This window comes from Rana temporaria, chromosome 12 (genome assembly GCF_905171775.1).
Source record: "Rana temporaria chromosome 12, aRanTem1.1, whole genome shotgun sequence".
NCBI lineage: Eukaryota > Metazoa > Chordata > Amphibia > Anura > Ranidae > Rana > Rana temporaria.
The window spans coordinates 145,920,320-145,946,312 of NC_053500.1; the positions used below are offsets into that span (position 1 = coordinate 145,920,320).

The 25,993-nt window shown below is 47.6% G+C and overlaps 1 protein-coding gene across 2 annotated transcripts in view; it reads left to right on the plus strand.

Moving 5' to 3' along the window:
• Nucleotides 1–636: 636 nt before the first annotated feature.
• Nucleotides 637–25,993, plus strand: part of PIK3R5 (phosphoinositide-3-kinase regulatory subunit 5) — an 83,672-nt gene continuing 58,315 nt past the window's right edge. The window contains exon 1 of one of the 2 annotated variants that reach the window (XM_040331125.1): nt 637–763. The gene's annotated coding sequence lies outside the window, so the exon portion shown is untranslated. The remainder of the gene's footprint in view (nt 764–25,993) is intronic. The other variant, XM_040331126.1, reaches the window with a different exon arrangement.

The following is a 25,993-nucleotide window of genomic DNA, read 5'->3' on the forward strand; positions in this document are numbered from 1 at the left end:
CCCTTATAGGCCTTCACCCACCTTCCCCCCCCCCGATCCCTTTAGTTCTATGTACCCCACTGATGAGACGGCACTGATAGGCGGCATGGATATGCTGCACTGACATGAACCACTGATGAGACGGCACTGATGGGTACTAATAGGCGGCACTGATGGGCATTGATAGGCAACACTGACATGCACCACTGATGAGACGGCACTGGTGGGCACTGATTGGTAGCACTGTCGGGGCTGCACTGATTATCAGGTGCCCTTTTTTATCAGTGTAATGTCCCCGGTGTGGATTTGCCAGTTGTGGACTCTTCTCTCCTCACACGCTGTCAGCCTGAAGAGAGGATTGGCTGGTGATGTACAGTGCAGCTCACAGCAGCCTCGGAAGAGAAGTAGCCCTGAGACTTCTGCTTCTTTTATGTGCTCAGAAAACATGAGAACCGTACAGGGAATTCCAGTGTCAGACGATCATTTGACAAATCAATGGAACATGAAAGGAGTGTCCTTGTGGGGGGGGGGGGGGGTGACTACAGGTTGATGTCTCGTGTGCTGTAGTTGCCCTCCCCCTGTGGGCGGATGTGAGGAACTCGCCCCCCCCCTCCTCCCTTCTGTCACTTGTAATGTGTCACTGCCAGGACAGCAGCTGCCTTGTGTGAGATGTGAGTCCCGGATCAGAGGAGGACCAGACGTCTCTAAGGACCCCCCCCCCCTAGACCCCCCGATTCCTGCCCCCTGCAGGTGATGGGAGAACAGCAGTGACAAGACGTGGAAGGTAAGGAGCGACGGGGGGGCTCACAAAACTTCCCCCCCCCCTTGTATCAGGCGTAGAGACTTCTACTCCATCAATGAATACAGAAAGATGGAATTTCCACCAAAGATTTATTATGTATTCAGATTGACACATTGTAGCGAAAAATACACGAAAAATATATTTTTAGTGTTTCTATATATTGTTTTTTTTTGTAGCGACATTGGACTTTATGGGCCAGATTCACGTACGAGCGTGTAATTTTGTGCGGGCGTAGCGTATCCTATTTACGCTATGCCTCCGCAACTTGGACGGGCAAGTGCCGTATTCACAAAGCACTTTCTCCGTAAGTTGCGGCGGCGTAGCGTAAATGGGCCGGCGTAAGCCAGCGTAATTCAAATGTGGAAGAGGTGGGCGTGTCGTATGTAAATCAATCGCGACCACCGCGTGAATGACGTGCCTAACGAATGGCGCATGCGCGCGCATGCTCAGTATCACGTCGAATTTACTCCATAAGATACGCCAGGCCCATTGCCTGTGACGTGAACGTCACCTACGCACAGCCCCATTCACGTACGACTTACGTAAACGACGTAAAAAGATACGCTTGTTCCGACGTCCATTCTTTGCATTACCTGCGCCTCATATAGCAGGGGTAACTTTACGCCGGACGTAAGCCTTACGTAAACGGCTTAGCGGCCGCAAGTACGTTCGTGAATCGGCGTATCTACCTAATTTACATATTCGACGCGTAAATCTACGGAAGCGCCCCTTGTGGCCAGTGTAAATATGCACCCAAGATACGACAGCGTAGGAGACTTACGCCGCTCGTATGTTGGCCAAACCTACGCGTAACTGATTCTAATGCCGCGTACACACGATCGTTTTTTGTGATGAAAAACTACATTTTTAAAAACGTCATTTAAAATGAACGTGTGTGGGGGAAAACGTTGTTTTGTGTCTTCTGAAAAACGACCATGCTTTCAATTTTTTATGTCGTTTTTCAAAACGTCGTTTTTTGTGTCATAAAAAAATGATCATGAGTGGGCTAAAACAACGGTTTTAAACCCGCGCATGCTCAGAAGCAAGTTATGACGCAAGCTTGAATGGAACAGAGTGCCGTCGTACGTAACCGCGCTTTGCTAGAGCACTTTGAAAAAACGATGGTGTGTGGGCAACGTCGTTTTTTAAAATGAAGTTTGAAAAACTTCGTTTTTTTTCATGAGAAAAAATGACGTTTTTTTTACAAGACAAAAAAACGACCGTGTGTACGCGGCATAAGAATCAGGCGCATAGATACGACGGCTCACATTCGGACTTACGGCGGCGTACGTGGAGATACGCCGTCGTAAGTCCGCTGTGAATCTGGCCCTATATATATATATATATATATATTTTACCTTTATTTTTATTTTTTTTGTAGCGATTTTAGACATTGGACTTCTATACATATATTTTTTACCTTTCTATTTTATTTTATTTATTTTATTGTAGCAATATTAGACATTGGACTTATATATATATATATATATATATATATTATAGATATATATATATATATATATATATATATATATATATATATATATATATATATATATATATATATATATATTTTTTTTTTACCTTTCTATTTATTTTTTTTGTAGCGATTTTAGACATTGGACTTTTATTTATTTATTTATTTTATATATATATATATATATATATATATATATATATATATATATATATATATATATATATATATATATATATATATATATATATATATATATTTATTTATATATATTTATTTTTTATTATTTATAAATCGCATAAGAGGATGTACATACAAGTAGAGGAGGTTACAGCTACAAAGATCAGGCATAGTGTAGGATTAAGAAAAATTATTTTTATACAGGATTTATATCGTGCCAACAGTTTGCGCAGTGCTTAAAAAAAATAAAAATAAGAAAAGCCTTGAGACTTTGTTAGGACAGGCAGTGTACAAATGATAATGATATCTGCCAGCACAGTCAATTCAGGGATAATGATATCTGCCCCCCGGAGTCAATACTTTGTAGAACCCCCTTTCTCTACAAGTCTTTTTGGGGGTGTCTCTACCAGCTTTGCACATCTAGAGAGGGACATTTCTCCTCCATTCTTCTTCTTTGTAAAATATCTCAAGCTCTGTCAGATTGGATGGAGAGCGTCTGTGATCAGCAATTTTCAAGTCTTGCCACAGATTCTCAATGGGATTTAGGTCTGGAGTGAGGCTTGGGGCGCAGGCCATGACGCCATCGTAATCTGGTATTTCTGCCGAGACACGGTGTGATCTCTGTGGTGGAAACGAGGCTTGGGGCGCAGGCCATGACGCCATCGTAATCTGGTATTGATGCAGAGACACGGTGTGATCTCTGTGGTGGAAACGAGGCTTGGGGCGCAGGCCTCAAACGTCATTTTAAAAGCCAGAACCGTGGCCAGACGTTCATGCCAGATTGTTGCATATAAAAATAATCTGATTGGATTCATGAATTATAATTTCGCAATGACCTACACCCCAGATGACGTCTCATTAGACAAAACACGTCGGGTGGAGCTCCAGTCAGACCATTGCGAACCACATTGCTTGATTGATTATTGGATTTTATTGATTGAGTGCTACTGATGAAATGTAAGCGTTCTGTACTTTTTAAATAAATCTTGCTATCAGTTTTACTCTATGTGGATATTTTGTAGCCTTTTTGGATATTTGGTCCGTTGGATATTTCCGGGAAAGTGGAATCTCAGTCTGGCAGCATGAAACCCCCTGGAGCTTCCTCAAGAAGGACTCTAGTGGAGACTCGGCACTATAAGGTCCACGCTTTCCGGTAAGCGAATATCGGTGTCTTGGTGGTGGACATCACTTCCCTAGTCCTCCATTGAAGGTCCTGTGAGGGATCTTTCACCATCTTTGTGAAGATTGATAAATATACATCGAATATCGATTACTGGACTGTGCTGAAAATGTACGTTTGGTAAAGGAAGCAGCTCTGACTTCCCTGAAGAAACCCCGCAGTCGCAGTCACAATGATGTAGTGCATGGACACGTGTAAAGTTGTGTGATTTTAATTCGCTTCCACGAAACGCTCAAAAAATCTGTGAGGGATTATGATGGGGGTCCTGATGTAAGGTGGAGGGGAAGACTCTGATGTAAAGGGGGAGGGGATGACTTTGATAAGGACCATGAACTAAGGGTGAATGTCTGATAGGGACCCTGATGTAAGGGGGGAATTTGATGCGGACCCTGATGTAAGGGGGGTGTCTGATTGGGACCCTGATGTTAGGGGGGGTTGTCTGATGAGGACCCTGATGTAAGGGGGGAATGTTATGGGGACCCCAATTTAGGGGTGATTGTCTGATTGGGACACCAATGTAAGGGGGTGACTAATGGGGACCCTAATGTAAGGCGGACTTTGATAAGGATCCTGATTTAAGGGTGGGTGGCCAATAGGGACCCGGATGTAAAGGGGCTCTGATGTAAGGGGGGAATTTGATGGGGACCCTGATGTAAGGGGGAGGGGAAGACTCTGATGTAAAGGGGGAGGGGATGACTTTGATAAGGACCATGAACTAAGGGTTAATATCTGATAGGGACCCTGATGTAAGGGGGGCTCTGATGCAAGGGGGGAATTTGATGCGGACCCTGATGTAAGGGGGGGTGTCTGATGAGGACCCTGATGTAAGGGGGAATCTGTTTGGTACCCTGATGTAAGGGGGGATGTTATGGGGACCCCAATTTAGGGGGGGGGGGGGGGTTGTCTGATTGGGACACCAATGTAAGGGGGTGACTAATGGGGACCCTAATGTAAGGCGGACTTTGATAAGGATCCTGATTTAAGGGTGGGTGGCCGATAGGGACCCCGATGCAAAGGGGCTCTGATGTAAGGGGGGAATTTGATGGGGACCCTGATGCAAGGAGGGGGCACGGGGGGGGGTCTGATGGGTACCCTAATGTAAGGGGGAAATTTGATGGTGACCCATATTTAGGGGGGGTGTCTGATGGGTACCCTGATGTAAGGGGGGGGGGACTCTGGGGGGAATTTTTGTTCCCCGGGAATATTTTTGGAATATATGATGTGGCCCTCATACTGAAAAGTTTGGAGCCCCCCACTGTAGATATTCACAATAAACTAAATGTGCCAGAATTCATCCATAGTTTTATTGGTAGAACAATTGTAGAAATGAAATAGAAAGAAACGGCTAATGAGTTACAGAAGTGACTCCTCCCCCTCATAGGGCTCCCTAGGAGGTTCCAATCAAAGACAGAGAGTCTGAAAGCAATCAGCTACTGCTCTGCTCCCTCTCATAGAGCTCTGTGGATCCCTTCTCATTGGTGAACTCCGTTTTAAAATCTTTATTTTTAAAAACAAAAGATTTTATACCAATAGCAAAAAAAAAAGAAGAAAACAATTAAAGTCTTAGAAAAAGTAGATTGATGGTTTCCAATCTGTAGCCTGGGGTCCAAATGCAGAACTTTTCTTGCATTTATTCAGCCCTTGGGGCACTATTTCATCCACTGGTACCAATACTGGGGCATAACCCCCCCCCCCAATGACAACATGGCAAACAATTCCTCCTAATGACCCAAAAACACCAACAATTAGGCCTAATGACACCAATGATGGGACACTATTACTCCCACTGACACCAATGATGGGACACTATTCCTCCCACTGACACCAATGATGGGACACTATTCCTCCCACTGACACCAATGATGGGACACTATTCCTTCCACTGACACCAATGATGGGACACTATTCCTCCCACTGACACCAATGATGGGACACTATTACTCCCACTGACACCAATGATGGGACACTATTCCTCCCACTGACACCAATGATGGGACACTATTCCTCCCACTGACACCAATGATGGGACACTATTCCTTCCACTGACACCAATGATGGGACACTATTCCTCCCACTGACACAAATGATGGGACACTATTCCCCCCCACTGACACCAATGATGGGACACTATTCCCCCCACTGATACTAATGATGGGACACTATTCCTCCCACTGATACCAATGATGGGACACTATTCCCCCCCACTGATACCAATGATGGGACACTATTCCTCCTACTGACACCAATGATGGGACACTATTCCTCCCACTGACACCAATGATGGGACACTATTCCTCCTACTGACACCAATGATGAGACACTATTCCTCCCACTGACACCAATGATGGGGACACTATTCCTCCCACTGACACCAATGATGGGGACACTATTCCTCTCACTGATACCAATGATGGGACACTATTCCTCCCACTGATACCAATGATGGGACACTATTCCTCGCACTGACACCAATGATGGGACACTATTCCTCCCACTAAAACTAATGATGGGGCACTATTCCTCCCACTGATACCAATGATGGGACACTATTCCTCCCACTGACACCAATGATGGGACACTATTCCTCTCACTGATACCAATGATGGGACACTATTCCTCCCACTGATACCAATGATGGGACACTATTCCTCGCACTGACACCAATGATGGGACACTATACCTCCCACTAAAACTAATGATGGGGCACTATTCCTCCCACTGATACCAATGATGGGACACTATTCCTCCCACTGACACCAATGATGGGACACTATTCCTCCCACTGACACCAATGATGAGGCACTATTCCTCCCACTGACACCAATGATGGGGCACTATTCCTCCCACTGACCCCAAAAATGATGGGGCACTATTCCTCCCACTGACCCCAAAAATGATGGGGCACTATTCCTCCCACTGACCCCAATAATGATGGGGCACTAATCCACCCATTAATGTCTCTTAAATAGAAAACGTTCTATAAGATATATTTTTACTCCAAAAGCATTTTATTAAAATAAATTTGATAAAAAATAAAAATCAGATTTAAAAAAACAAAAAAAAATTATATATATATAAAATCATTGATTAATATCCACCCTGATGGAACACATATGGGGTACGCCGCGTGCCGCCAGGATTGTGGCAGGAAGCGTGGTGCGGTGGTTAACATGTTGACAACCAAGTTTCAGCTGCGGATGTGATCCGAGGATGAAGTGTCTGAGTGATGCGGAGATCCGAGTGTTGAAAGAGTTGTTTACAAAATACAAGGATGTGACTGGATGATGAGAGACGTCCACATTACAGAGCGCCCTGCCTTCTCCTAGGAGCCCCAAATACAACACTGGGGTCCCAGAATCACAACAAACTGGCATTGGGGGGGGGGGGGGCTAGCAACAACCTGAGTGACAGAGGAACGGGGGGGGGGGGTAATCTTAGAGTGGCACACTGACACTTGGGGGTCCAGAACAATGACACCCTGACACTTGGGGGTCCCAGAACAATGACACCCCGACACTTGGGGGTCCCAGAACAATGACACCCCGACACTTGGGGGTCCCAGAACAATGACACCCCGACACTTGGGGGTCCCAGAACAATGACACCCCGACACTTGGGGGTCCCAGAACAATGACACCCCGACACTTGGGGGTCCCAGAACAATGACACCCTGACACTTGGGGGTCCAGAACAATGACACCCTGACACTTGGGGGTCCCAGTACAATGACACCCCGACACTTGGGGGTCCCAGAACAATGACACCCCGACACTTGGGGGTCCCAGAACAATGACACCCCGACACTTGGGGGTCCCAGAACAATGACACCCGACACTTGGGGGCCCCAGAACAATGACACCCCGACACTTGGGGGCCCCAGAACAATGACACCCCGACACTTGGGGGTACCAAAACAATGACACCCCGACACTTGGGGGTACCAAAACAATGACACCCCGACACTTGGGGGTACCAAAACAATGACACTTGGGGGGTACCAAAACAATGACACTTGGGGGTACCAAAACAATGACACTTGGGGGTACCAAAACAATGACACTTGGGGGTACCAAAACAATGACACTTGGGGGTACCAAAACAATGACACTTGGGGGTACCAAAACAATGACACTTGGGGGTACCAAAACAATGACACTTGGGGGTACCAAAACAATGACACTTGGGGGTACCAAAACAATGACACTTGGGGGTACCAAAACAATGACACTTGGGGGTACCAAAACAATGACACTTGGGGGTACCAAAACAATGACACTTGGGGGATCCAAAACAATGACACCCTGACACTTGGGGGATCCAGAACAATGACACCCTGACACTTGAGGGATCCAGAACAATGACACTTGAGGGATCCAGAACAATGACACCCTGACACTTGGGGGTCCCAGAACAATGACACCCTGACACTTGAGGGATCCAGAACAATGACACTTGAGGGATCCAGAACAATGACACTTGAGGGATCCAGAACAATGACACCCTGACACTTGGGGGATCCAGAACAATGACACCCTGACACTTGGGGGATCCAGAACAATGACACCCTGACACTTGGGGGATCCAGAACAATGACACCCTGACACTTGGGGGTCCAGAACAATGACACCCTGACACTTGGGGGTCCAGAACAATGACACCCTGACACTTGGGGGTCCAGAACAATGACCCCCTGACACTTGGGGGTCCCAGAACAATGACACCCTGACACTTGGGGGTCCCAGAACAATGACACCCTGACACTTGGGGGTCCAGAACAATGACACCCTGACACTTGGGGGTCCCAGAACAATCACACCCCAACACTTGGGGGTCCCAGAACAATGACACCCTGACACTTGGGGGTCCCAGAACAATGACACCCTGACACTTGGGGGTCCCAGAACAATGACACACTGACACTTGGGGGTCCCAGAACAATGACACCCTGACACTTGGGGGTCCAGAACAATGACACACTGACACTTGGGGGTCCCAGAACAATGACACCCTGACACTTGGGGGTCCCAGAACAATGACACCCTGACATATGACAGAACTATAACCATTTAGTATATTAGGACCACGAGTGACAAATCTAAAGGGCCACGGAATGACATCATTCACAGGAGGACATCTGAAGGAAGTCTGGCCAGACGGTGCCTCGTGTTTTGCACGCCCTCCAATATTTCACACGCACATTTCGCCAGGCTGACCGGCCTTGGATTTCCCCGCGCCGCTCTGGAATGTACCGCGTGGGGCTCCCCCAGGATCTTATCTTTGCACACAAGTCCATCATATCTCCCATTACACCCGGCAGCCTCATGCAAAGTCCAATAACCAAATACTTCTATCAGATAACTGCGTCCGTCCGTCTCTAGGCTGCAAAGAAAGAGCAAGCAAGGTGCTCAGCACCAGATCAACCAATCAGCAAGCAGCTCAACCTGATAGGTCAATCTTTGTTCATGGAGAATCATTATTTATTTTGCAATTCTTTGACTTAAAAGGAAAACAAAAAGATTATAAAGAAAATGGATATATTTCCGTGCATGCTTTTAGCACAAGAGGCGGAATTTATGATTTCTCCAATCACAAGCAGCAGGGGGGGCAGGGATTGTGCCTCTCCAGACATCCCCGACCAGGACAAGTACTGCCAATGTGGCGGCCATTTTTTGTGGGCATCAGCTCTGGGTGGTGGGGCTGTGTCAGTTTTATTCTGGCACACTGTATTGTCCTGGTATAAAGATGCCCGGGACAGACCTGCAAAACGCGGGACTGTCCCGGGACAATCAGGGACACTTGGTCACCCTAGTCCATGGGTGCCCAACCTTTTGAAGCACAAGGGCCACTTAAGCGACTTGGTAACCCACAATGAGCGGAGCGGGCGGCAGGTCCGGGTTCGCTCTGTATATGCAGTGTTAATACAGACACAATCCACTATGCTCTTTTTTTTAGTGGATCGGATTGGAGGTAAGACACAAGTCGGTTTACATCTGCCACTCCTTAGGAGGTGAATGGAGGGTCCAAGTGGGTTGAACTGACCGTGTGAAAGGGGCCCAAGGCTGCTTTCACACTGGTGCTCTGCGGTTCACCGGCACTGCGGGTGCAATGCAGTGTACCTTTGGCTTTCCTGCACTTTGCAATAGACTTCTATTATATTTTGCAGGTTTAGTGCACTTTCAAAAAGCTCACCAAAACTCGCAGGTGTTACCAGAAGTCTATGGCTCAGGGCAGGTAACCCGCAGGTGCACTGCTCTGCATCTGTGGGTCCGTTTGAAAGCAGCCCAGTACCCGCTGCAGAAGAGATATGCCCGTATATACACTGTGATTTTAGTAATCAACTGACCTTTAATAACCGTATTCTATTCTATCCCAGAGCAGGAGGTCGAGGGCCATATCAGAGGGCTTCGCGGGCCACATGTGGCCCCCGGGCCACTGGTTGGGCACCCCTGCCCTAGTCTGACCGTTGTTGTCGAAAAGTGCGAAAAGGCCTTAAGAATCCTCACAGAAAAGTCTAGAAATAGACGATGAGCCATCTACCAGCTCTGGCAGGTGACCCCCTTTCCGACGGCCTTCGAGGATAGCTTGCAGGCTGTGTTGGCTTTGAGTCAAGATAAAAAACGTAAAAAAACACCACAGACAGTATGAACAAATCAGACCGTTATCTAGGTAATTAAAGTTCAGTGCACCCTGTCTGAGCAACGCAGATGGCTGGGAGGTGGACAGTCAGCAGCTTGAAGCTAAAAATGCCGCATTGCACAACCGGCGCTGTCACATGCTGCATCAGGCCTTGCTCGCCATGCCAAATACATGTGGTATCAAATACAGTGTGCTCCTCACTCAACCAACATATATTAATAATAAAAAATATTTTTTTTCCCACTATCTGTGCCCCATTCTGATGGTCATGTGCTGGTCGGAGCGGAGGGAATATTTCTTCAGTTGCGGGCGCATGCCCATTCAGCTCATATGTTCTTGGCTCAAGTCCCGGCCAGCCGCCTGCCTATCTCCTTGCCTTCCCTGGAGGAGTGATCTCCCTCTGCTCCCCATCCAGTAGTAGTCGGGGGCCCGGAGAGTAAGACCTGACAGGCTGTGAGGCGGGCAGCGGCGGCGACGGGCAGAGAGTTGCTGATTGCCGCCATTACTAGTAAAAAAAAAAAAAAAAAAAAGAAGTCCCCGGATTTCATTTTAAAAATCTGTTCACCTTACTGTAGGGGGCCCGGACACGCAGGGGGGCCCAGACACGCAGGGGGGCCCAGACACGCAGGGGGGCCCAGACACGCAGGGGGGCCCAGACACGCAGGGGGGCCCAGACACGCAGGGGGGCCCAGACACGCAGGAGGGCCCAGACACGCAGGAGGGCCCAGACACGCAGGAGGGCCCAGACACACAGGGGGGGCCCAGACACACAGGGGGGGCCCAGACACACAGGGGGGGCCCAGACACACAGGGGGGGCCCAGACACACAGGGGGGGCCCAGACACACAGGGGGGGCCCAGACACGCAGGGGGGCCCAGACACGCAGGGGGGCCCAGACACACAGGAGGGCCCAGACACACAGGAGGGCCCAGACACACAGGGGGGGCCCAGACACACAGGGGGGGCCCAGACACACAGGGGGGGCCCAGACACACAGGGGGGGGCCCAGACACACAGGGGGGGGCCCAGACACACAGGGGGAATCGGTGTGTGGTCAGACGGAGGGGCAATTACAGAAGGATGCCCTGTGCACCTCTCTGCAGCAGCTGAAAGACAGATTCTCTCCCTCTTGTCAGCTTTCAGCTGCTGCAAGGAGAGACACAGACACCGGGCATTGTTCCTGTAGCTGCACCTACCCCCCACACTGTTCTGCCTGCTTCTGATCCCCCCCGTGTGCCCCCCCCCTGTCAATGTGCTGCCTCCCCCACAAATAACAAATTGTGAAAAAAATCTTTTTTTTTTTTAAATTGTAAAATAAAATTATAAAATTTTTTTTTTTTAAATATTTGTTTTTAAATGATAAAAAAAATGTTTTTTTTTTTAAATTATTAAAAAAATGCCTAATTCACACAGGTGCTCTGTTATGTGTGTGTCCGCTAGTAATGATTTTAGTGTATTTTTGTGTGAAGATATTGATTGTATATATACGGGGGGGGGGGGGGGTGTTGGGGCAGCCTGTATGGGGCCCCGTGATTTCTAAGAGCAGCCCTGTAGGCACAGGCCCACAATGCCCGAGGGAAAATTAGGCTGCGCTATTAAAAATACTAAAAGGAGGAGTACACCCATTTTTTTTTTGTTCTCAATCAGGCTTCTAGTACTAAAAGTGGAATGAAGGATCTCTGCACTATTGATGCAGACGTGTTGTCCTGGCCCAAAAACAGTTAAAATGCTTGTAGAGGCCTAAATCGCTGAATATACAACCACACACCAGGAAGTGCTCAGAGGAGGAGGAAGTCAGGGTTTTGCAAAGCTGGTGTTTAGAAAGTTTCTCTTCCACCTTGCTGTCCCTTCTTACAATTCATTGTCATGGGAGTAGCTAAAAACCAAGCTGAACTTTAAGAAAATATATATTTTGTGTGCAAAGGTTCCGTCATAATGCAAAAAATATTAAAGCATTAATAAAAATTACACAACCGGGAGGCTTTATTTCCATGGAAGTGCAGCCTATCCGTTCACTAGAGACCAGTGACATCACTGAGACCCTTCATATTCATGAGAACACAACCTATCCAATCACTAAAGACCAGTGACATCACCGAGACCGAGAACACAGCCTATCCAATCACTAGAGACCAGTGACATCACCGAGACCCTTCATATTCATGAGAACACAGCCTATCCAATCACTAGAGACCAGTGACATCACAGAGACTCTTCATATTCATGAGAACACAGCCTATCCAATCACTAGAGACCAGTGACATCACCGAGACCCTTCATATTCATGAGAACACAGCCTATCCAATCACTAGAGACCAGTGACATCACCGAGACCCTTCATATTCATGAGAACACAGCCTATCCAATCACTAGAGACCAGTGACATCACCGAGACCCTTCATATTCATGAGAACACAGCCTATCCAATCACTAGAGACCAGTGACATCACCGAGACCCTTCATATTCATGAGAACACAGCCTATCCAATCACTAGAGACCAGTGACATCACCGAGACCCTTCATATTCATGAGAACACAGCCTATCCAATCACTAGAGACCAGTGACATCACAGAGACCCTTCATATTCATGAGAACACAGCCTATCCAATCACTAGAGACCAGTGACATCACCGAGACCCTTCACATTCATGAGAACACAACCTATCCAATCACTAGAGACCAGTGACATCACCGAGACCCTTCATATTCATGAGAACACAGCCTATCCAATCACTAGAGATCAGTGACATCACCGAGACCCTTCATATTCATGAGAACACAGCCTATCCATTCACTAGAGACCAGTGACATCACCAAGACCCTTCATATTCATGGGAACACAGCCTATCCAATCACTAGAGACCAGTGACATCACAGAGACTCTTCATATTCATGAGAACACAGCCTATCCAATCACTAGAGACCAGTGACATCACAGAGACCCTTCATATTCATGAGAACACAGCCTATCCAATCACTAGAGACCAGTGACATCACAGAGACTCTTCATATTCATGAGAACACAGCCTATCCAATCACTAGAGACCAGTGACATCACAGAGACTCTTCATATTCATGAGAACGCAGCCTATCCAATCACTAGAGACCAGTGACATCACCGAGACTCTTCATATTCATGAGAACACAGCCTATCCAATCACTAGAGACCAGTGACATCACCGAGACCCTTCCTATTCATGAGAACACAGCCTATCCATCACTAGAGACCAGTGACATCACCGAGGCCCTTCATATTCATGAGAACACAACCTATCCAATCACTAGAGACCAGTGACATCACCGAGACCCTTCATATTCATGAGAACACAGCCTATCCAATCACCAGAGACCAGTGACATCACCGAGACCCTTCATATTCATGAGAACACAGCCTATCCAATCACTAGAGACCAGTGACATCACCGAGACCCTTCATATTCATGAGAACACAGCCTATCCAATCACTAGAGACCAGTGACATCACCGAGACCGAGAACACAGCCTATCCAATCACTAGAGACCAGTGACATCACCGAGACCCTTCATATTCATGATAACACAGCCTATCCAATCACTAGAGACCAGTGACATCACCGAGACCCTTCATATTCATGAGAACACAGCCTATCCAATCACTAGAGACCAGTGACATCACCGAGACCCTTCATATTCATGAGAACACAGCCTATCCAATCACTAGAGACCAGTGACATCACCGAGACCCTTCATATTCATGAGAACACAGCCTATCCAATCACTAGAGACCAGTGACATCACCGAGACCCTTCATATTCATGAGAACACAGCCTATCCAATCACTAGAGACCAGTGACATCACCGAGACCCTTCATATTCATGAGAACACAGCCTATCCAATCACTAGAGACCAGTGACATTACTGAGATAAAAAAAAAAATAAAAAATGTAGAATGCACTAAATATTTTTCTAATATATGTGTAACTTTCGGAGTGTACAGAGAACAATGGGGTGCTATGGCTCCTGTTTGATCAGTAACATTTCAGAACAAGGAACCCCCGAATGTGTTTAGGACTTTTGTACTTTTGAGAATTCATTACTTCCTCCTGTTCTTCCTGAGAATAAGCAGCGGTGTTAATCTGTCTTTGTGGAAAAAGAGAAGTGTGTAGAGCACAATGAGAACAACAATGAATTTGCATATTGTTCACTGCTATTAGCAGGAAAACAACATAATACTAAATTTGTCTATTCAAATAAGTAAAATAAAAAAGTCAAAGATTAATACACTGGGGGGGAGGGGGAATAAAGTTCTGCGAGTACAAGGCTTGCACGTCTCTTCTAAACTTAGAAAATGGAGTAGCTTTTTGTCCTGAGCACCGCAAAAATCTTTGGGTTTTATATTTAATAAACGCTTATTGTGATATTTTTTACCAATAATATGTAGAAGAATACGTATCGGACTAAACTGAGGAACAAAAATGTTTTTTTATATATTTTTGGGGGATATTTATTATAGCAAAAATATTGCATTTTTGTTTTTTTAAATTGTCGCTCTATTTTTGTTTGTAGCACAAAAAATAAAAACCGCAGAGGTGATCAAATACCACCAAAAGAAATCTCTATTTGTGGGGAAAAAAAGGACGCCAATTTTGTTTGGGAGCCGCGTCGCAAGACCGCACAATTGTCAGTTAAAGCGACACAGTGCCGAATCGCAAAAAAGGGGACTGGTCCTTTAGCAACAAAATGGTCCGGGGCTGAAGTGGTTAACATACGCCTGGAAGAGTCGCCTGCGGTGAATTTTTGGGTGAATGTCGGATTTACTGCTTGTAAATATATACCCCAAATTTACAAAGTTAGGTTGCAAAGGGACACATCCATCGAGTCCAACAAATAATATATTTGTATCGCTGACACAGACAAGAAGACAAAAGTTGCCTAATAATCTAACACAGTGTTTTTCAACTCCAGTCCTCAAGCCACACCAACAGGTCATGTTTTCAGGCTTTCCATTATTTTGAACAGGTGATTTGATCAGTTTCACTGCCTTAGTAATAATCACAGTCGTTTCATCTAAAGGAAATCCTGAAAACATGACCTGTTAGTGTGCCTTGAGGACTGGAGTTGAAAAACACTGATCTAACATACCAACGGGGCCTTTTTTGGCTCTTCTATTAGTACATTGTGGGGGGTTATTTACTAAAGGCAAATCCACGTTGCACTACAAGTGAAAACTACGGCCCAGATTGACAGACAGCGGCGCACATTTATGCCGCCGTAGCGTATCTCTGGTACGCTACGCCGATGCAGCGCAGAGAGGCAAGCACTAATTTCACAAAGCCAGTCCTCCCAAAACTGCGCTGGGTTTCCTAGGCGTAAGCCGGCATAGGTGAAAGTGGGCGTGAGCCATGCAAATGAGGCGTGACCCCATGCAAATGATGGGCCGAGCGCCAGACAGATACGTATAACGAACGGCGCATGCGACGTCCCGTGGACGCATCGTAGTGCGCATGCTCAGAATCACGTCGAAACTACTCCCTAGGATACGTCGGATCACTGCCTACGGTGTGAACGTAACCTACGCCTAGTCATATTCACGTCCAACGTAAATTACGTAAAATACGTCGCTTGTGTTCTCTGGTGCAGCCCTTTGCATGGATGCTGCTGAGTTACACCTCCTTTATGGGGCATAACTTTACGACGTACGTATAACTTACGCACACTTGCGTCGGGCGCACGTACGTTCGTGAATCGCCGTATCTCCCTCACTTGCATATTTGAATAGAAAATCAATGGGAGCGCCACATGCGTCCAGCGTAAATATGCGCCCACTCTACGGCGGCGTAGGCAAGTTACGTCGGTGGGATGAAGCCTATTTTTAGGCGTATCTTGATTTGTAAGCCCGGCGCATAGATACGACGGCGCATATTTGCACTTATGCAGCGTATCTGGAGATACGTCGGCGCAAGTGCTTTGTGAATCCGGGCCTACAAGTGCAATGTGCACCTGAAATTGCACTTGGAAGTGCAGTCGCTGTAAAAATGAGGGGGAGATCTGAAATGAGGGGAAGCTCTGCCGATGTTATCATCCAATCGTGTGCAAGCTAAAATGCTGTTTTTTTATTTTCCTTTCATGTCCCCCTCAGATCTACAGCGACTGCACTTCCAAGTGCAATTTCAAGTAGATTTGCCTTTCGTAAAGAAACCCCCATAGTGTTTAATGTTAGAGCTCTGAGATCTTATAGGATACAAACTGTATACACAACACACTTACCTGTCCCTAGCCTCCTCTCCATAGAAAATGTGCTTTGGCTTCTCCATCCTAATTGCAGACTCCTGGGCCCAGGTGGGCTTCCAGTGATTGCAGGTGTAGGGCCCACTAATTGCAGGTAGTCAGCTCAAATGGGCTTCCAATGATTGCAGGTAACCAAATCTGGTTACTTGATTCCTATAGGGCAGTTTGGCTCAGATTTTCTATGTCCCTTTTTAGGCTACCACAGGACTGCTCCTGGCATACCATTGAGAAGGCACTAGAGGTCAATCGTATGATATGGGGGGGGGGGTAGAGGTCAATTGCATAGGTGTGCACCCCAAATCTCAATCATATATGGTTGCATGTGCATATGCTGTATATCGACGGTGTCAGAAGGGCAGAGATTGGTGCCAATAGATCAATGGATGGTGTCAGTAGTTTTTTTTGTTTTTATTCTTTTTTTTTATTTTCCCTTTTTAATTTAATATTTGCTATTTCTGTTAGGGGGCTTTGGTTAAAATTCAGGGGTCTAAACCAGGGATCCTCAAACTACGGCCCTCCAGCTGTTGCGGAACTACACATCCCATGAGGCCTTTTAAGATTCTGACATTAACAGACATGACTAGGCATGATGGGAATTGTAGTTCCTGAACAATTGGAGGGCCGTAGTTTGAAGACCCATGGTCTAGGAAATCTGAGCCACACATGGGTGATTAGGGTGTGCCCAGGCACACGCCTATGGTCAATCGTATGATTGAGGGATGGGGGACAGGACAATTGTTCTGTGTTTTTAAATGAAGGTAACACTAAGGCCCCTTTCAGACTGGGGCGGGAGCTGCGGTGGCGGTATAACGCCGCTAAAAATAGCGGCGCTATACCGCCGGAATTGCCGCGGGTATCAGCCGCTAGCGGTGCGGTATTAACCCCCGCTAGCGGCCGATAAAGTGTTAATACCGCCCGCAATGCGCCTCTATAGAGGCGCATTGCGGGCGGTATTGCTGCGGTTCCCATTGTTTTCAATGGGAAGGAGCGGTGAAGGAGCGGTATACATGCCGCTCCTCTCACCGCTCCAAAGATGCTGCTGACAGGAGATTTTTTTGTCTCCCGCCAGCGCATCGCCTCAGTGTGAAAGCCCTCGGGCTTTCACATTGAGTCTGCAGTGCAGGAGTTTTTCAGGCGGGATAGCAGCGCTATTTTTAGCGCTTTACCGCCTGAAAAACTCCTCAATGTGAAAGGGGCCATAGGAGTATAAGACTCTAATTGTGCAATACTGGACGGACATACAGTATATCTTTTATAAAGAGATCCTGTAAGCGACATATATATCCGCACATAGGGGTCCTGATGAATCTGTCAGCTTGCCGCAAAGTGTGAAGACCCCTGATTGTATATGATTGGACTGTATTGTATTTAGAGAAAATAATTTCTACACGGTCTGTACTATGACCTATGGGTAATGTCTGTGTGATTTTAAGCACATTGGGGGTTATTTACGAAAGGCAAATCCACTTTGCACTACAAGTGCACTAGGAAGTGCAGTCGCTGTAGATCTGAGGGGGACATGCAAGGAAAATACAAATAAACATTTTAAGGTTGCACATGATTGGATGATAAATTCAGCAGCGCTTCCCCTCATTTCAGAGCTTCCCCTCAGATCTACAGTGACTGCACTGTAGTGCAAAGTGGATTTGCCTTTTCGTAAATAACCCCCATAGATTTATGAATAAGTTATTTGTGACTGTTGGAATAAAAACTACTTTGTACTACTAATAATAAAAACTACTGGTGCGTTGAGCTTGGATTTAAAAATTGCAGGTAGTCAGCCCAGGTAAGCTCATAATGATTGCAGGTAGTCAGCCCAAGTGGGCTTCCAATGATTGCAAAAAGTCTCTAATGGATGCAGGTAGATGGCCGCGGTAAGCTTCCAATGAGTGCAAGTAGTTGGCTCAGGTGGACTTCTAATGATTGAAGGTAGTTGGCCTAAGTGGGCCTTCAATATTAGCAGAAAGTTGGCTTGGATGAGCTTCCAAAGAATACAGGTAGTCCAATAATTGCAGGTGGTCAGTCTGGGTGGGCTTCCAGTGGATGCAGGTATTTGGTCCAGATGGACTTCCAATGATTTCAGGTAGTCTGCCCAGATGGACGTCCAATGTTTGCTGGTAGCCAAATCTGATTACCAAGATTGGACACAATAATTAGGTTTCAAATGATTTAAGGTAGGTGGGCTTCCGGTGGATGCAGGTAGCTGGCCTAGGTGGGCTTCCAATGGATGGAAATAGTTGGCCTTGGTGAGCTACCAATGATTGCAAGTAGTTAGCTCAGGTGGGCTTCCAGTGGATACAGGTAGCTGGCCTAGGTGGGCTTCCAATGATTTTAGGTAGTCTGCCCAGGTGTATACTTCCAATGTTTGCAGGTAGCCAAATCTGTTTACCCAGACCTTGGACACAACAATTAGGCTTCAAATGATTAAGGCCGGATTCACACTTGTGCGGTGCGAATTTCAGCTCTATCTCTGCAGAGAGATAAGAGAGCTGTTCAGCAGATCAGCTCCGTTTTAGATGCGAATTTGGAGACCTGGGAGAGGGGAGAGGGAGGGGGAAGTGTATTGAGCTGAATGAGAGAAATCCTGAAGAGAAATGAACACTGCAAATCAGATGCGTCCCCATAGAAGATAATGGGCCTGAATTTGCACCTGAGCCGCAGCGCAATACCTAGAAAACGCACGTTTTTTCGGCAATACGCAGTGCGAATGCATCGCACATATGTGATCCAGCCTCATTGAAATCAATGTCTTTTATAATGTTATGCGAATTGGATGCGGTTTAAGCCACAACCAATTCGCATAGGTGTGAACCCGGCCTTAAGGTAGGTTGGCTTCCAGTGAATGCAGGTAGCTGACCTAGGTGGGCTTCGGATGGATGGAAATAGTTGACCATGGTGAGCTACCAATGGATGCAGGTAGCTGGCCTAGGTGGGCTTCCAATGGACCAATGGATGGAAATAGTTAGCCTTGGTGAGCTACCAATGATTGCAAGTAGTTGTCTCAGATGGGCTTCCGATGGATGGAAATAGTTGACTCAGGTGGGCTTCCAATGGGTACAGGTAGCTGGCCTAGGTGGGCTTCCAATGTTTGCAGGTAGCCAAATCTGATTACCCAGACCTTGGACACAACGATTAGGCTTCAAACGATTTAAGGTAGGTGGGCTTCCAGTGGATGCAGGCAGCTGGCCTAGGTGGGCTTCCAATGGATGGAAATAGTTGGCCTTGGTGAGCTACCAATGATTGCAAGTAGTCGGCTCAGATGGGCTTCCAATGATCACAGGTAGTTGGCCTCGGTGGCTGCAGCTGAATATATGTGAATCAATACAAACACAGGCCGTCATGGTGGGAAGGAGTGCCGAGTGTGAGAACATGAGATGTAAACTGTACCGGCCATGTCCTGTTTATAACAAAGACGTTGTTTGTAACTGAAAGAAATTCATAGCTTGCGAAGACGGACAATGTTGTCACCTGGATAAATGGCGGCCAGGTATTTGTTTATTACAGGTGTTTATATAGCACCAACATCTTACACAAATGCGTTGACATGCGTTACTGACTCATTTTGATGTAATTTTGAAAGTCGGATTTGGAGTGGATGGGGATAAGAGCCATTGCCCAAGACTTGTTCATATCCCAATGTGTCAAAACATGTTCTGCGTCACCACTGATCTCTAAGTGGCCTCCAAATGCAATAAATTACAGATTTTTTTTTCTAAAAAAAGGTACTATTGGTATTATGGAGAACCTAAATGCAGACATTTTAGTGCGTTCTAGAGCTCTGTAATGCGCGGGTTAAAACACAACGGTGTAAATGGTCCCTAAGAAGGGACCGGTCCGTGACACTGGATCCCATTGTCATCACTCACAGTGGCCCCCCCCCCTTCTCTCCGCCATCCACCCCGACCTTCCCTCTGCCTTCCACCCCGACCTTCCCTCCGCCATCCACCCCGACTTTCCCTCCGCCATCCACCCCGACCTTCCCTCCGCCATCCACCCCGACCTTCCCTCCGCCATCCACCCCGACCTTCCCTCCGCCTTCCACCCCGACCTTCCCTCGGCCTTCCACCCCGACCTTCCCTCCGCCATCCACCCCGACCTTCCCTCCGCCATCCACCCCGACCTTCCCTCCACCTTCCACCCCGACCTTCCCTCGGCCTTCCACCCCGACCTTCCCTCCGCCATCCACCCCGACCTTCCCTCCGCCATCCACCCCGACCGTCTCTCCTCCATCCACCCCGACCGTCTCTCCTCCACCCACCCCGACCTTTCCTTCGCCATCCACCCCGACCTTCCCTCCGCCATCCACCCCGACCTTCCCTCGGCCTTCCACCCCGACCTTCCCTCGGCCTTCCACCCCGACCTTCCCTCCGCCATCCACCCCGACTTTCCCTCCGCCATCCACCCCGACCTTCCCTCCGCTATCCACCCCGACCTTCCCTCCGCCATCCACCCTGACCTTCCCTCCGATATTCACCCCGACCTTCTCTCCGCCTTCCACCCCGACCTTCCCTCCGCCATCCACCCCGACCTTCCCTCCGATATCCACCCCGACCTTCCCTCCGCTATCCACCCCGACCTTCCCTCCGCTATCCACCCCGACCTTCCCTCCGCTATCCACCCCGACCTTCCCTCCGCCATCCACTCCGACCTTCCCTCCGCTATCCACCCCGACCTTCCCTCCGCTATCCACCCCGACCTTCCCTCCGCCATTCCACTCCGACCTTCCCTCTGATATTCACCCTGACCTTTCCTCCGCCACCCACCCCGACCGCCCCTCCGCCATCCACCCCGACCGTCTCTCCGCCATGCACCCCGACCTTCCCTCCGCCATCCACCCCGACCTTCCCTCCGCCATCCACCCCGACCTTCCCTCCGCCATCCACCCCGACCTTCTCCTATAACCGATTCTGGATTCCACGTGAGAAGAACACCTGCGTTGTGAAATGTATGAATAGCGCATTGTTCTTCATGGTTCTTTGCTGAGGTCCTCTGGTCACAAGCTTGTGAGTCAGGATTTCAAAACTCAGGACATAATGCTGGAGAGCCGAGAGATGGAAGTGCCTGATGTAATAGTTCTGCATCAGCAAATGAATCAACAAATATTACTGTAACTCTATCTTCAGTATGTCACTAAAAATTGCCAATCTTCAAGTCAGGCCCAACTAGAATTTTTCTCCATGTTTACCAATTACTTACAAGTGAAAACTCAGCACAGGGATGGTGGGAACCCCTCATAATGGGACACAGCGGGTGTACAGACCCGGGAACTCAGCACAGGGATGGTGGGAACCCCTCATAATGGGGTACAGCGGGTGTACAGACCCGGGAACTCAGCACAGGGATGGTGGGAACCCCTCATAATGGGCACAGCGGGGGGTACAGACCCGGGAACTCAGCACAGGGATGGTGGGAACCCCTCATAATGGGCACAGCGGGTGTACAGACCCGGGAACTCAGCACAGGGATGGTGAAAACTCCTTATAATGGGCACAGCGGGTGTACAGACCCGGGAACTCAGCACAGGGATGGTGGGAACCCCTCATAATGGGCACAGCGGGTGTACAGACCCGGGAACTCAGCACAGGGATGGTGGGAACCTCTCATAATGGGCACAGCGGGTGTACAGACCCGGGAACTCAGCACAGGGATGGTGGGAACCCCTCATAATGGGCACAGCGGGTGTACAGACCCAGGAACTCAGCACAGGGATGGTGGGAACCCCTCATAATGGGCACAGCGGGGGTACAGACCCGGGAACTCAGCACAGGGATGGTGGGAACCCCTCATAATGGGCACAGCGGGTGTACAGACCCGGGAACTCAGCACAGGGATGGTGGGAACCTCTCATAATGGGCACAGCGGGTGTACAGACCCGGGGAACTCAGCACAGGGATGGTGGGAACCCCTCATAATGGGCACAGCGGGGGGTACAGACCCGGGAACTCAGCACAGGGATCCCCTCATAATGGGCACAGCGGGTGTACAGACCCGGGGACTCAGCACAGGGATGGTGGGAACCCCTCATAATGGGCACAGCGGGTGTACAGACCCGGGAACTCAGCACAGGGATGCTGGGAACCCCTCATAATGGGCACAGCGGGTGTACAGACCCGGGAACTCAGCACAGGGATGGTGGGAACCCCTCATAATGGGCACAGCGGGTGTACAGACCCGGGAACAAATGTGTTTTGAAGATGGGCCTAAAGGAGGGTAATTGTGTCCTAGATGTCAGATTTTACCCTCCCTAACAGTGAAAGGAACCCAATGTATCAGGAACCATCATACAAGACCTCAGGGACCATGTCCTATAAAACTTCCCCTTTCTATAAATAAAAGCGATCGCCAGCCTGCTCAGCGTATTCGTCATCTATGATATTCACCGATACCTTCTCCCTCGCCTCCCCCGCCGAGTTGTCATCAAAGGCAAAAATTCCATTTTGCGGTGACAACTCACGTCCCCTTCTGCAAGATCCAGAATGCAAAAGTTTTCTTCGAATTGTAGCCGCGCTAACATTGAACAGGAAACCTCAGCGCTTCAAAGCATGTCTTCTCTCCATAGCGACACCGAAAGGTGGTGAGGAGGAGAGGAAGAGCGAGAGAGCAGAACGGAGGGAGGTGCTGCTACATGAGCCGAGGCACCGCACACCGGGGCTGTGTTCTGTTCACTGGTTCTAAATCACGCCGGGCGCCATTTTTATTTCACCCGGCGTCAGTCATTTTTATTTCACATCAGCGCTTTTTATTTCACACCCGGCATTATTATTATTGTACACCCGGCGCCAGCCATTTTTATTTCACATTGCGGCCATTTTTAATTTACACCCCACCCCATTTTTATTTCACATCTGCACTATTTTTATTGTACACCCAACATCACTTTTATTTCACATTGGCGCCATTTTTATTTCACGACTAACATCACTTTTATTTCACATTGGCGCCTTTTTTTTTTACACCCTCCGGCAGCAAATGTCCGATGGAGCCTACACATGTCGGAATTTCTGAAAAAAAGCTCCCATCGAACATTTGTTGGTGGAAATTCCGATCGTGTGTACGCGACATTAGTGTTGTTGTGGTCTTGTTTTTTTTTTTACATTTTTGAGGACTACTCTGTGGAGCTTTGAGGACAAATGAACCACAACCTCCTCTTTCAGTCCCCGGTCCAGTGCCCCCTACTAATGCAGTTTCTATTTAATGAAATTCCAGCGCTCGTGTTCCCAGTGCTAAGAAGACCCACTGAGGCCCGTCAGCCGAGCTCCGGACACAACAGGATATTCAGTTCCTCAATGACATCCTCTGCATTGTACCCAGATGTTCTACTCAACCAAAGTCTGATTTATCGGGTGCTGAAAAATCACCACCTTTTGTTGCCCACATCAGACAACTGTTTTTTTTAGCTTCATGCCACCAGTTCAGAAATGTATAGACCAGCCTTTCTCAGCCAGGGTTCTGTGGAACTCGAGGGGTTCCTCCAGAGGTTGTTGGGGGGTTCCTTGAGCACTGAGCAATTTCTACCTCTCAGATAAGTTCCTAGTAACACTGGGGTGAATTCAGTAAGCAATTGCGTCTGCGTATCCATAGTTACGCAGCGCAATTGCTTAGTTGCGCTGGCGTATCGAATGCTCCTGATTCAGAAAGGTCGATACGCCGACTGCAGCCTAAGATATGACTGGCATAAGGCTCTTTATGCAGTCATATCGTAGGCTGCATTCTTACGATGGCCGCTAGGTGGCGTTCCCGTAGTGGTCAGCGTAGAGTATGCAAATTGCATACTAACGCCGATTCACAACCATATGCGCGCTCTGCGTACGCAGTTTACGTCGTTTGCGTTCGTCGGGTTCCGCGTAAGGCTGCTCCTGCTATTAGCAGGGGCAGCCAATGCTAAGTATACCCGTCGTTCCCGCGTCGCGATGTTTGAAAATTACGTCGTTTGCTTAAGTGAATCGTGAATGGCGCTGGACGCCATTTACGTTCACGTTAAAGCAAATGACGTCCTGGCGACGTCATTTGCCGCAATGCACGTCGGGAAAGTTTCCCGACGGAGCATGCGCACTACGTTTGGTGCGGGAATGCGCCTAATTTAAATGATCCACGCCCCCTACGGGATCATTTAAATTACGCGCACTTACGCCGGCTATTTTTACGGAGCGCCCACGCAAATTACGGAGCTACTGCTTCGTGAATGAAGCGTAGCGCAGGTAATTTACGGAGGCGCAGCGTACCGTTTTAACGGTAAGACGGCGCAAGTCGTACCTGAATCCACCCCACTAATGATATTTTTTAGCTATCTGGAGAAGGGGTGTTCTTCCCACTATGAACAACGTCTTTCTTTATGGTCAAGAAATTGAGGTCCTGAGGAAGCAATGTTGGTGAAACGCGTCAACCTCTTGACATAGTAGCAAAGAAATACTGTTGAAGTATATATAGATGGCCTGCCTCACTTTCAATGAACACTAACTTTATGCTTTTATTAGTACAATGTTAATATATTTTTTTCCTTTTGTAATAAGAAATTGTTTTAGGAATTTTTGTTCCTTACATTGGTAAGGGACCAATGTAAGGAACATTCTTCTCACTGATCACCAATGTAAGGGACATTCTTCTCACTGATCACCAATGTAAGGGACATTCTTCTCACTGATCACCAATGTAAGGGACATTCTTCCCACTGATCACCAATGTAAGGAACATTCTTCTCACTGATCACCAATGTAAGGAACATTCTTCTCACTGATCACCAATGTAAGGGACATTCTTCTCACTGATCACCAATGTAAGGAACATTCTTCTCACTGATCACCAATGTAAGGGACATTCTTCTCACTGATCACCAATGTAAGGGACATTCTTCCCACTGATCACCAATGTAAGGGACATTCTTCTCACTGATCACCAATGTAAGGAACATTCTTCTCACTGATCACCAATGTAAGGGACATTCTTCTCACTGATCACCAATGTAAGGGACATTCTTCCCACTGATCACCAATGTAAGGGACATTCTTCTCACTGATCACCAATGTAAGGAACATTCTTCCCACTGATCACCAATGTAAGGAACATTCTTCTCACTGATCACCAATGTAAGGGACATTCTTCCCACTGATCACCAATGTAAGGGACATTCTTCTCACTGATCACCAATGTAAGGAACATTCTTCTCACTGATCACCAATGTAAGGGACATTCTTCTCACTGATCACCAATGTAAGGGACATTCTTCCCACTGATCACCAATGTAAGGAACATTCTTCCCACTGATCACCAATGTAAGGAACATTCTTCCCACTGATCACCAATGTAAGGGACATTCTTCTCACTGATCACCAATGTAAGGAACATTCTTCCCACTGATCACCAATGTAAGGGACATTCTTCTCACTGATCACCAATGTAAGGAACATTCTTCACACTGATCACCAATGTAAGGAATATTCTTCTCACTGATCACCAATGTAAGGGACATTCT